Raw genomic sequence first — 12,220 nt, 5'->3', positions numbered from 1 at the left:
TAAATAATTATTAACTATTGTATTAGTAAAAAATTTGGGATGTTACAATGTAGATGACATAAACATTATTAGAACTCCTGAAAAGCTTTCAAAAGCAATAGATTGCCTAAAAAAAGAATTTGAAATAAAGGATTTAGGAAGAACAAAATTTTGCTTGGGACTGCAAATTGAATATTTAGAAAATGAAACTCTTACTGCATTAAGAAGCCTACATAACAAAGGTACTTAAAAGGTTTTATATGGAGAAATTACATTCATTGTGCAATTGTAAGATCTTTAGATGCTAATAAAAGATTCATTTAGACTCCAAGAAAAGGATGAAGAAATACTTGATCCTAAAATATCATGTCTCAATACTATATGGCACTAATGTATCTTGCTAATTATACACGACCTAATATATATAACATCACCTACACAAAAATATTGGAACAGAGTTAAATAAATCCTTTGTTATCTTAGAGGTACAATGAATATAGGGTTATTATATTCAAATGTTCCCAAACCAAAACTAAATGGTTATGTAGACATAGACTATTTGTCAAATCCTCGTAATGAAAAATCACAAACAGAGTATTTATTTACAAGTGATGGTACAACCATTTCATGGTGATTTGTGAAACAAACCATAGTAGACATTTCATCTAATCATATGGAAATTTTAGCATTACATGAAACAAGTCGTGAATGTGTTTGACTAAAATATATGATTCAACATGTATAGGAAACCTGTGATTTATATCTTTTGAAAAAATGACATTAACAATTATATATGAAGATAATGTTATATGCATTGCATAGTTGAAAGATAGATACATAAAGGGAAATAGAACAAAACATATATTCTACCAATTTTTTTCCTACTCATGTCTTCAAAAGAATGGTGATATAAATATTTAACAAATTCTCCTATGTGACAACCTAGTATATCTATTTACAAAGTCACTTCCAAGAAATTTTTTTTGAATAGTTGATACATAAGATTAAACTTCGTGATAATTAATTATATACATGAGGAGGAAAGATAAATATTTATGAATGATGTACTCTTTTTTCTTTACTAGATTTTTATCCAATAAGATTTTTCCTAATAAAATTTTAAAGAGACACATTCTAAATATTAGATATCCAAGAAAAATGTTATGAATAATAATTAGTGACTAAATTAGTGGATATCAATATTCTATTTACATTATTACCATTTATATTTTCGTTATGTATTATTATCTTATTGTGTAATTATTCTAGAATAGTTCTCTCCCATAAATAATAGACCAACCAAATTTTTTTTATCTCTCATATTGCTTATTTATTCTTTATACTATTACCTTTCTTTTCATAATAATTTAGCCTTTAATTTTATAATTTTTTAAAAATAGTTTTTGTTGAAAGGGCTTGCCCTTAAGCCTTCCATGGATGCAGTCCTCACTACAAGAATGTTACGATTTAGAAAGCCGACTCTAAATCATAAAAACTGACGTAATATTGTCGGTTATTCGTTGATTTTTGGCTGACGCTAAATAAGTCGACACAATTTTTTTTGTGTCGACTAAGCTGTTAATAACAAATTTTTTTATTTTAATTTTTTATTGTCGGTTAAGCCAACACTACGTCGACACAAAATTTATTTTATTTTTTTCTTTATCTTCTTTTTCTAGCTTATCATTTATTCATTTCGTATTTTTAACATTCCCAAGACTCAATCCGTGATCCTTGAGGTGTTAAGTGAACTTGATAACCAAGTGCACCAGAAGACATTTGCGTATATAACATTGAAAAAATTATCTTTCTCTCTCTCAAAGCACGTATATTGTCGAAAAAGTCGACGTTACATCTTAAAATAGCGTCAGCTTTTTCGATACTAAATTTAAATTAAGTTTAGTATCGGAAAAGCCGACACTATTCTTTAAATATAGTGTCGGCTTTTTCGACACTAATTAAATTTAAATTTAAATTAAATTAGTGTCGAAAAAGTCGACGCTACATCTTAAAATAGCATCGGCTTTTTTGACAGTATTTATGTCGGCTATTAGTCGACGCTTATTTTCTGTAACTATTTCACTGTTTTCTTGTAATCCCTCACGTTCATCTGAATTTGCAACTCAACCGCTACCTAATTAAATCTAGCCTAGTATTCTTTCACGGTCTCTTCCTATCATAACCTATCTTTGATTTTCACGACCAACCTGATAAAACATCATAATTTCTACATTAACTGATTGATTCCATGATCTCCAATATCCATAGTTAAGTAATACCCCACTTCAACAATCAACCTGTGACGCAACATATCTTGAGATTAATAGCGTGTTTGGATTCACGTTTATTGAAGTTAACGTGCGTCCAAAACGTGAAAATCAGAAGCTTTTATATGTTACTTCCGCGTCAAATTCAGCAAGACGTAGTTTTCTGACGCGAATTCAAACACGCTATAAATAGTGCAACTACCTGGTTTTGCTATCCACAATCAGTGACAAAATAAGCTCTAAATCTTCGACCCAGGATACTAATATGTCGGTCGGTCCACAACCAATGAGGGTACAATTTCTATAATTTAAAATTTTTAATAGGTTTTGGCTTTAGAGGTAAGAAAGGTTTTGCAAAGCCAGATCCATAAATCGTGTCCTAACGAAGAATGACATTATATAAGCTTCACACTGGCCCTGTGGAAACCGAAGGATTAGGGTTCTCTAGAGTTGGATTTTCTATTAGAAAGCAACAAAACATTGGGAGGGGGACTTAGGATATTGAAGGTGTTCATAAAGAATGATGGGACACGCCCTCGACCTGCGCCCTCCAAAGATGAATTATGTGTTTCTTAGTTTCAGGGAGCTGACATTCCTCAATATTTGAATTATTTTAAAATTTTAAAATTTTTAAACATTTAAATTATTTTGATTTTAATTTATATTATTTTTTAAATATTTTGTTTGAATAAATTAATTTAAAATTTTATTTTAAATATGATAATTTAATTTTCATTATGAATAAAATTAATTTTATATATATATATAGAGACATTTTAAGATTAAATTTTATAAAAATAAATATTTAATAGTTTTAAATTAATATTATATAATATTAAAAATATTTTTTAAGTATTCAATAATTAAGAGATAAGAGAGAGTTAAAAGATATATAGGTAAATAGGGGTGTGCAAAATAAACTGAACTGAACTGAACTTATAAAAACTATACTAAACTTAAAAGTAGTTCTCATGAACTAAACTAAACTAAATATTAATTCAGACGAACTGAACTAAACTATTTTTTTGTGTTATTGAACTAAACTGAACTATATTATAAAAACTTGAACTGAACTGCACTGAACTATTATGATATTTTGAATTGAACAATTTTGACTCATTGATCTATTAAAATAGGACACATTTGCCAACTTTACTTTATTTTCCATTTTATTTAAATTTTTCAAAGAAAAAAATATAAAATTAAGTCAAACAAACTCAGTGAATTTTAAGCCTAAAAATAAGTAGTCCAACATAACTCAATTGATCTGTTAGCTTCGACAAAATTGATACAATTTTTTTTATCACTTTTTTTTCTAAAGTTTTGGTTATTAGACTATCAAGTTAATCCATTAAGACATAACATGTTAGACATATTTAATTTTTATCCTTTTATAAAAATAGTGCAATTTTTATAATTCAGTTCAGTTTTATAATTCATTACAGTTAACTTTCCAACAGTTCAGTTTAGTTCATTTTTATTAAACAGTTCAGTTCAATTTTTTTACAAACAGTTCAATTTTTTATAGTACAATTTAGTTCAGTTCACCACCCGTTCAGTTCAATTTTTTTTGCCCATCCCTATAGGTAAACATAACAATAGGATAATTGTACAAATTATAAAAATGACTACTTATTAATTAATATATATCTTTGAACTCATATAGGGATGACATTGAACACACAATTGTGAAGTCGAATCACAAATTGGAATTTCTCCCTCAACACACAAAATGAGATCAGAGAATAATCTCACTATCATGCATTCACACATTGGAGAGAATTTCTTATTCTCCTCTTATCTTAATAAATGCCAAAAATCATATGTAAATCTCTGAGATTATTTTGGACTATTTCTGATTCGCTATCCTCTTCTTATCACAAAAGTACAATTTAAATTTATAAGAATCAAACTTAATATACTATTCTTTGTATAAAAAATTCTTAAACCCTAACTCACTTTTAAACCTATTGTAAAAATAAATTAGCTATAGATATTTACTCCCCCCTTATAATTAAATAATAATTTATAAATAATTAGTTTCAAAATATTTTTATTTTTATTTAATAACATTCATCATTATAAAATAATCCTAATTAATTAATTATGAAAATCTTAGGATGTTACAACCGATAATTATCTCATATCTATAAGCAGATAACTCATTCTTATCTCCCTTAAAAGAACTTTCGGTAATGAGAAGGTATTTTAGTGTGATTTCCTATCATTACTAGAATTTTTCTTATTATATGCGACTTTTCCTGTGAATTTTTATGAAAAATTCGTAGTAAATGTTATTCTTACAAATTTTTTTGCAAAATTTTATCTGTAGGTAATACCTTCGTGGATAATATATTTTTGCGAATTTTAATATTCGCAGGAAATTTTCTTGCGAAAAAAATCGCAGGAAAGTTTCTTGCAAAAAAAAATTTGCAGGAAAATTCGCAAGAAAGTTTCTTGCGAATTTTTTCGCAAGAAATTCTGCATGAATATTTTTTACGAAAAAAATTAAAGAAATTACTATAAACTCTATCAATAATTCTTCAACTTTCAAATGCTCACAATGAATTCATTCGAAGCATTTGTTTTCATGCCTCCAACATGTGATATATAATCTTTTAAATTCTAAGATTGTAGATTATTATAAGCCTAACACTCAACCATACAAATCAACTTGTAAGGTAAGTGTTGCCCTAACTTATATACTCTTTAATTGTTTTATTTTCAAGCGATGTGGGACTTGAAGTGTTTTTAAAATATTAAACTTATAAATTTAAATATTTTTTTTTATTTTTCCTGTGGATTAAAATTTGCAGGAAAATTCGCAAGAAAAGTTACCTGAAAATTTTTTCTATCATTTAGTAAACATTACTTGCGAAATTATTTTTGCAAGAAAATTTGCAAGAAACAAAATAAAATTCCTACAATATTTTCTGCAAATTTTTATCATGGAAATTTTTTTTTATGATTATTAAAATTGTAGCAAAATTTGTAAGAAATATTTGTAAATTATTTTTCGCAAATAAATTCGCAAAAGATTTCTGCGAATATTTTTTTGCAAGAAAATTCGCAAAAAATTTATGCAAATATTTTTTTACAAGAAAATTCGCAGGAAAATGACACTTTTCTAGTAGTGTATTTCGGCCTCGAAATCTTCTCCTATTCTCCACGAGTTTTTTTTTTCTTTTCAATAGAGCACAATTTTAGAAAGAGAAAAATAAGAAGATATTAGGTTAACTTGTGTTTCCTATTTACTAAGTATAGACTTTTGAGCTTCAGCCCAATAATTTAACAACACTTATTACCTTTATTAAAACAAAAACAACCCAAATATAAAAGTATTCTTTATTATGAGGAGGGTTCAAACAACACTGATGTAATTTTTACTAAATGTTACACCGCTTAATAACATTAAATTAAATGTGAATTTTGAAAATTCAACCGTTAGATTGAAAGTTCATATCTCTTAGATCATATATGTCAAATTTTGTTAAAATTGAACAACAACTTGAAGGTAATCAAAGTGTTCATATTTTAGTATATTTTAAAATGTATATATTACGTCAATTTTGTTTTATGAGAATGAAGTATCAAATTATCTTAGATTAATATAAAATTTGACATATATGATCTAAGAGACATGAACTTTCAATCTAACGGTTGGATTTTCAAAATTCACATTTAATATAAAGTTATTGAGCGGTGTAATACTTAGTAAAAGTTACACCGGTATCGTTTGAACCCTCCTCCTTTATTATTTCTATTTTCAAAAATTATTTCTTATTTTATAAAATTCATTTAATTATATTCTAAAATATAAGATTTTTATTTATTTATTTTCTAAAAAAATCAAGCTGGCCTGGTATAAATCTTCTCACTGCTATGCTTTATAAATCCCAACACTTGATTGATAATATGCTTTCTTTCTCACACACTTATTGTCTCGAACTATATTATGTGGTTATTTAACTTATTTTTTTAAAAAAATTATAAAACTTGTACTAAAGTAAATCATTATTTCTCTTGAAATGAAATCATCCAAACATACTAAGCATTCTGACAATCATTTCGTTCTTACATCCTTAAAGGGTAAACATAGAATGTGTGGGCTCTGTTCAACTCATTCTTTAGAACTTTCTCAAACATTACCACGTACGTACCAATATACCACCAACATTGAAAATCCATATCTCAATGCAGCTCCACTTTACCTCCTCATATTCCCACCTTTAGTCAATACCTAGAAAAAACACATTGTCCCCACTACTAAATCAAAAGCTTCTTTATCCCTTCTTCACTTTCCTTAACCCATCACGCCATCTAGAATAAAAAAATAAACACCACCACCATCATATATCATTATCATTATCTTAATATCCACATCCATCTCTCACTCATTGTTTTTGTTTGAGTAGAGTATAACCTTTTCTACTAGCAAATACTCATTCTCAAATCTCAAACATGCTTGCCCTCCCACCTCCACCTCCACCTCCACCCCTAGCCACAAGGATATCCAAACAAGTCTCTCCAAACCAAACTGTCATATCAAAAGATTCAAAAAAACAAACCATAAAACAACATTCTCAAGAATCAAATGCACCAAATTATGTTACACCAAACTCAATTAGGCCGCCACCACCAACAACAACACCAAGACTAAGGCAACCTCAATTTCAAAGGACCAATCCAATCACATGGTTTGCTGCAGTACTGTGCCTCGTATTCAGCCTTGTTCTCATCTTCTTTGGAGTAGCAACTTTGATCATCTTCCTAGGCCTCAAGCCTAGAAACCCCACGTTTGACATTCCCAATGCAAACCTCAATGCAGTCTACTTTGACTCACCACAATACTTCAATGGGGACTTCATCCTCCTTGCAAACATCACCAACCCCAACAGGAGAATTGATGTGAGGTTTGAGTCTTTGGATGTTGACCTTTTCTTCTCAGACAGGATCATATCAACACAATCAATTCAACCCTTCACTCAGAGGAGAAGGGAAAGCAGGTTGGAATCGTTGCACTTTATATCAAGTTTGGTGTTTCTGCCTAGTGATATTGGTATGAACCTTAAGAAACAGGTGCAGAGTAATAGGGTTAGCTACAATGTAAGAGGAACGTTTAAAGTGAGAGTAACTATGGGGTTCTTCCACTTGTCTTACTCCTTGCATAGCAGATGCCAGATGGAGATGACTGCTCCACCAACCGGTGTATTGGTGGCTAGGAATTGCATCACAAAGAGATGAAGGTGAAATGGTAAAATTTTTCATTTTTTTTATATGGTTTGATTCATATATAGCTTGAAGTATTATCATACCAGTGTGTAAAATATTGATTGTGGAAAATACTTTTTTTTTTCATAAACATCATCTACATAATATTTCAAATTTCACAAGTAAAAATTAATCCGCACTTGCGATACATGAATTTCATTAGTCAAATATTATTTTATCTTGGACGAGAATGGATTATGCGAACATCAAGTTGATTCCCATGTCCCAGGGGCATGCCTTGATTCTGGATATGATTTGGATAGTAAAAGAGAAAGAAAATAAAGAGTTCAACTTTTATGTACAATGAGTAATGATTTTTAAATTAACAAACCAATTAGTAATTATCATATATATATATATATATAATATAATATAACTTTTAAAGTAATTATCGAAAAAATTATTAATCTAACTATATAATTGAATGATACTGTATGTTTGTAAATTAAACGACAGTGTAAGTTTTAGTGGATTTTGTTTCGTATGGTTATTCCAATTCAACGGTGTCTCTTTTTGGATAGGTTGGTAAATTCATATTTGGCTCAGTAAAGCAAGAATTGCATTCACTTTACTATACTGTTTTTGTTTTTTCTTAACTGCATGGTGTTCCTTGAAAAGCAATTAGATTTGAGAGACTTTTTGACTGTTTAAAATAGTAAAAGTCAAAATGCGTGGAAGACTTAGCAAAGATTAGTGCGGTATCAATTAGGATTTCAAAATTATACATGCATAATTTATTATATTGCCAGCCTTATATTATATCTCGAAATCATGATGTAGAATCTCCAAAGCAAAGACACACACATTATTCTAATCACAGATAGCATGAGTGACCTGTAAAGTGGTATTAGCAGAAATATCCTTGTCCTAGTAGTGACCCAACAGAACGGTACTTTATAGCCTTTGGTTAACTCCACTTGAGGCTTATATATATATGCTTTCAAAATTTGATTAGCATAATATGAAAAATTTGAAGTGAGACAATGATAATAATTAAAATCATTGAGTAACAGATCCTGTGATTAACTTGGCACTACTATGAAAATTTTCCATTTGGTGGCATCTTGGATTTTCTTTGTTCCTTTCATTTGTCTCTTTTTCTTTTACCTTTCCCTTTATTTTTTTCTTTACTAAATGCCGCTTCAAGACTATGAAAGGGTAATTTTAGGAACCCATTATTATTTGGACATACATGATTATCTACCAACACCTCAGTGATATCACATTTTCATTTATTTTCAAATGTTCCTTTCCATATTATATGCAATGCAACTCTCCATACATGAATGGTTCTTAGAAATGCACTTGCCACAGAAAAAAAAAAATGAACAAATTGAGCAAACTATTTCTTAGAGTCTAAAAGTAAGATATGAAATTTAGTGTCTAAATAGATACAAATTTAAAAGTGTTTTTGAGAATTTCTCTATTGAAAAATACTCTTTAGTTTTTATAAAAAAATTCTTAAAAGCACTTTTGACTTATACCCAATCAGACTCCATTTGAATCCTATATTAGAAGTATAGCTACTTCCAATTGTGGTGTGAAATTCATAAGGTTTATGTTCTTCAATCACAATATTAGCTTTTATGGTTTAATTCAACCAAGGTTTTATGCTTTGTATCAAATTTTCGGTCATGTGTCTTGACTGCAAATTATAAGCAGCATACAGGTATGGTATCACTATGAGATCTTAAAGATGTTGTAGTTGAATATTGATGAGAATTGAGATGTCAGATCTTAAAGATGTTGTAGTTGAATATTGATGAGAATTGAGATGTCACCGTAGGTAGTTGAAACTTGCAAAGACCATCTTTACTCTCACTTGTTATCAAGAATTCAACCAATGAATGCCCAAATGCTAATATAATGAAAGGCCTACATCTTCTCATGTGACATTTTTGTTTGTTAAGTGATATCTCAGTCCTTAATTAAAAATAAGAGAAAACTTATATAATAAAAAATAGAAGGTATCACATTTTGATGGTAGAGGTTTTCACATGAGAAATTCAAGTAAAAATTTCACATGAGAGGATCATTCCCTATAATAGTGATTTAGTGATAAAAAATAAAATAAAATGCTGCTATCAATAACAAATGACAAAGAATCTACTTTGAACCCTTTTGATAAGCCATATTGGGTAGGAGGTTGAATTGCAATGTAACACCCCAATTTCCTTAAAAGGATATTTTTATTAGTAATGGCATTTTCGTAATTATTGATGGCATTTTCGTAATTTTAATAAAGGGACAAGGGTATTTCTGGGTTTCGGAACGGGCCGTTCCAAATGCAGAACGGGCCGTTCCAAAAGAGCGAATATGCTATTTTTTTCAAGTTCCAGAACGGGCCTGGAACGGGCCGTTCTGGATGGGGAACAGGCCGTTCTGGTATGGAGAACGAGCCGTTCTAGAAACAGAACGGGCCGTTCTGCTGAGTCTCGGAACGGGCCGTTCCAGTTGAGAAATTTGCCCACGTTTGAAGGATCCGGAACGGGCCGTTCCGAAATCAGTACGGCCGTTCCGGTTGCGCCAGGAGGCCTATAAATAGGGGCAGGGGGGGTGAAAATTTGGTACAGAGAAGAAGAAGTGAAAATTTTAGAGAGAGAAAGAAAGGAGAAAGAGAGAGAGAGAGAAAGAAAGAAAGAGAGAGAGAGGGAAAGAAAAAAAGGGGATCTAGAGGAGGAGACCCTGCCCAAGTTCCAACTCCGCCTCCAGGTAAGGGGGGGAGTGAGAACCTCGCTCAAGGGTGTGGGGATAATTGTTGGATAGTTGTTTGTCGGATTGGCCCCCAATCCTTTGTCGTTATTCTGTTTAATTTCTATTTACTCTACTTTGCTTTTTGTTGAAGGTGTCGTTGTTCTGTCTAAATTTCTATTTACTCTACTTTGCTTTTTGTTGAAGGTGCCGTTGTTCTGTCCGATTTTCTATTTATTCTACTTTGTTTTTGTTGAAAGTGTCGTTGTTCTGTCTGATTTTCTATTTACTCTACCTTTTTCTTTGTTGAAGTAATAAATGAATATGAAATTAATGTTAATAATAAATGAGGTTTAATATGAACAAGAATGCTCTCTGGATCTCTGTGAATTCCTGTGCGGACCTTATGAGGAGTATTTATGACATGACCATGTGAAATATGGACAAATGACATGAGACCTAAGAATGGACTACTGAGACAAACTATGATTATGATACTATGACAAATAATGACATGATGTACTAAATGAAATTATGTAATAAGTTAAATGTTGAGTTAATGAGATTATAAATGTATGACATGCATCATATGCATATATTACTCCAGGTGTGCCGCTGAGGCCGCATACCCACGACTAACAAGGTGTACTTTATGGTCACCCACGATGTAACATGCTAACAAGGTGTACCTTATGGTCACCCACGACTAACAAGGTGTACCTTAGGGTCACCCACGATGTAACATGCTAACAAGGTGTACCTTAGGGTCACCAGTGATGTAACCAGGTGTACCTTAGGGTCACCAACGATGAATTGTGAATCTTCCGTATGGCGCCACATGCATGCATTTATGAGTTGAGTCCATGAAATCATAGCATGATAAATGAATATATATTTGATATTTGATTATTTATGTATGTTATTTACATGTGACTTATATTTGTTGTGTGTGTGTGGACTATTTAACCTTTATTTCTGCACCTGAAACTGAGTGAGATGTTCTCACTCCCTTGTTGTTTTTGTATATGTTTTAAATTGTGTTGCAGATGATCATCATCATGAGGATGTTGGTGATGAGGCTTAAAGGCTTCAATTTGGGCATGCTCTGATAGGATGTGACATCGGGGCATAGTTATTTTAGTTTAATATGTTATTGCTTTTATAACTTTAGTTTCTCTTCTTTGGTAATTTCTAACGAAGAGATAACGTAGATAACATGTATAATTCAAGGAAAATATATGTTAAGAATTGTAATTTGACCGTTCTTGATAAAAGACCAAGATGTACATTTTTGTTATATTTTATTATATGATTTGGGAGTATAAATTAATTCCTAACCAGGAGGCACTGCCACCTTTACTGGAGTTAATTTATATTTCCTTTATTATTATTTGTATATATATGATTTCTTGTTTTACACTAAATTGTATTGAAAATCTTAACTTCTTTTCTTTTATAATTTTTACACTGGAGTTATGATTTATGAGTTACGAATGTGAATCTTCTACCTTGTTATGTTTGAAATATTTGTCAACTATGAAAGATTTTATTTACCCAAAAAGAAGAAAAGAAATATTTTATTGTTACATTTGTTGTATATTAATAATGGGGTAGAGGGTGTCACATTTAGTGGTATCAGAGCAGGTCGATCTAATCGGCCGTGACTTATCGAGATTCTGTTGTGTACTCTGACATTGTTTTGTTTGTTGTATACTTTGGTGATGGTTTGCTTTGATGATGTTTTGCTTTGATAATGATGATGATGATGTTCTCCTTGTGTTGATATTGTAAAGTTTGATATTGTTAAGTTATTTTTTTTTTTTTTTAATTAGAAGAATGATAGTCATGATAGTGTCAGCTAATACCATTATGACCTTTCTTCTTCATTCTTATGATTGCTTAAGTGTTTGATACTTACGTAAGAAGTGGTGGTTGAGTAATATCGCTTGTGTTGCAAGCATATGTGCGAGTAGTGGTAGACGAAATATGTTGTTAATATTGTGGGAACTATT

The 12,220-nt window shown here is 30.5% G+C and overlaps 1 long non-coding RNA gene across 1 annotated transcript; it reads left to right on the top strand.

Moving 5' to 3' along the window:
- Positions 1 to 6,584: 6,584 nt before the first annotated feature.
- LOC109804676 (uncharacterized) lies at positions 6,585 to 11,632 on the top strand. Its single transcript, XR_014431637.1, has 2 exons — positions 6,585 to 7,500; positions 11,255 to 11,632. It is a non-coding gene; the product is annotated as an uncharacterized LOC109804676 (long non-coding RNA).
- The last annotated feature ends 588 nt before the right edge of the window (positions 11,633 to 12,220 follow it).

Source organism: Cajanus cajan, chromosome 2 (assembly GCF_000230855.2).
Source record: "Cajanus cajan strain Asha chromosome 2, NIPB_CcT2T_4, whole genome shotgun sequence".
Taxonomy (NCBI): Eukaryota; Viridiplantae; Streptophyta; class Magnoliopsida; order Fabales; family Fabaceae; genus Cajanus; species Cajanus cajan.
This window is presented reverse-complemented; position numbering and strand designations above follow the sequence as displayed.